Source organism: Triticum dicoccoides, chromosome 2A (genome assembly GCF_002162155.2).
Source record: "Triticum dicoccoides isolate Atlit2015 ecotype Zavitan chromosome 2A, WEW_v2.0, whole genome shotgun sequence".
NCBI lineage: Eukaryota > Viridiplantae > Streptophyta > Magnoliopsida > Poales > Poaceae > Triticum > Triticum dicoccoides.
The window spans coordinates 773,979,084-773,980,919 of NC_041382.1; the positions used below are offsets into that span (position 1 = coordinate 773,979,084).

The 1,836-nt window shown below is 43.5% G+C and overlaps 1 long non-coding RNA gene across 1 annotated transcript; it reads right to left on the bottom strand.

The window, feature by feature from the left end:
• Positions 1–121: 121 nt before the first annotated feature.
• LOC119352456 lies at positions 122–1,536 on the bottom strand. The gene is made up of 3 exons (XR_005170170.1): positions 1,231–1,536; positions 941–1,065; positions 122–814 (listed from the first exon to the last, which is right to left on the bottom strand). It is a non-coding gene; the product is annotated as an uncharacterized LOC119352456 (long non-coding RNA).
• Between the last annotated feature and the right edge of the window lie 300 nt (positions 1,537–1,836).

Consider the following 1,836-nt stretch of genomic DNA (forward strand, 5'->3'; position numbering starts at 1 on the left):
GGGGGGGGGCATGGCCCCCTCAGAGTTGAACTAAGCTCCACCACTGCTCATAGGGAAGGGTGGGGCTTGGCGGCGAGACTCGTGCATACTGCCGATGGCTGCGGGTGGCGGTGACATGCGGTTAGGCCAGCATCGAAGGAGTGGGTCTCTATATTGGAGGTCCAAAGAGAAGCAGGAGGATGATAAAGACTCGGTGTCAATGGATGAAGATCGGACAGTCGACGAAAATGTGACTAACATAGGGAAAAAAAGTCATGTAAAAAATTCATTCCATACTGACGGGAAGGTCATCGGCGATGGAATCATGGCGAGGTTTAGAGGGAAAGCTAGCGCCCTTACAACTCGACGGTGGGGTTTGCTTGTGCAGTATAAGTTATTAATTAGAGATTTCCTTAAGCATAATTCTAGTCTTCCAAATTTCAATATATGCGTCGAAAACTGTTTGTTAACAGAGTACAAACACAGATGCTCACATACACTCATCTTTATGAACGCACGCACATACACCATACCCCTATGAGCATCCCCGAGGTAGGGCCGATGTTGAGATTGCATGGCCCCGGGGAAAAACTAGAACTCGAGGCCCGTTATTATAAACCCATACTTAGGCATTTCCAGATCTCACATCATTTTTTTCTCACAATATGTAGCAATCTAAAAGATGCACATGCTTCTTATAGTAGGACCAAAACAATCACATAAGGCAACAATGCATACCTCGACCACCATCAACACATCTAGTGCCTCCTTATATATATTTTTCATGATAAGATTTTTTTTTGCTTTTTGATGAAGCATTAGAACCTTGTGCACCCTATAGATAACAGAGGATAGTGAGATAAATTTCATTGACTATATGAGAAAAGTGTTAAATAGAAAAATTATTAAATTCAATATATTTCTTTTTCTTTTTCTTTTGCAGGTGAATTCAATATATTACTTGATATCATCCGCAGATCCATAATCATCATTTTATGTCCACTTTGATCCTCAAGATATAAGTTGAAGTTCCGTATAGGGAAGGAGCCATTTGAATGGTTTTGAGATCATTCTTTCTCAGCATCTCTACAAAACCACAAAATTGGTCATTGAGTTAAACACATGAGTTCATGTATAACACCATGGCTCCAAATTTTTACCACTAAGGGGCAAGGACCAAGAAATCATATAAATATAAAATCCATGCAATCCTACAGGATTCAATCAAAAAACAAGCGGGACGATCCATACCAGAACCTGACAGTGAGTCTACTGGCGTGCTCCTCCTCCGTTGCTGCCTTGCGGCACTACGGCGATTGGGAAATGGCGTGGGCGTTGAAGACGGAAAAGAAAAACAAGACGTGGAGTACCTGGGAGGGCTTCGATTGTCAAGCCGTCCGTGCGTAGGGCGTGCTCCGTGTGTTTGTCTAGGAGCCCGGCGATTGCAAGGAAACAGAAAGACGTACAGTTTTTTCTTCCTCATCTCGTCGGCACTGCATCTCTGCCTCCTGGGCCATGGCCTGCCGTCTCCTGCATACTTGAAAGGGGGTGCTTCGATATTAGCGGACCCAGGGCGGTAGCCTGCCCCTCTCCGAGTTATTGAGTCGACACAACATCTTAAAATTGATGAGATCATGACAAACATTTTCGTAGACAAGGAAAACATCTTCTCTCACTAAACAAACATTGATTAATTGATGGTGTCCCGTTGGACAATGTGACGTTTCACTTTGCACTACAACTGCACCAAGCAGGCACGTGACCTTGGATCCTCTTCTGCATTGTATAATTGTGGCCCGTACCATCTAGTACTCAACCAAATGTACGTGCATATATTCTGTTTATTTATTCATGTAT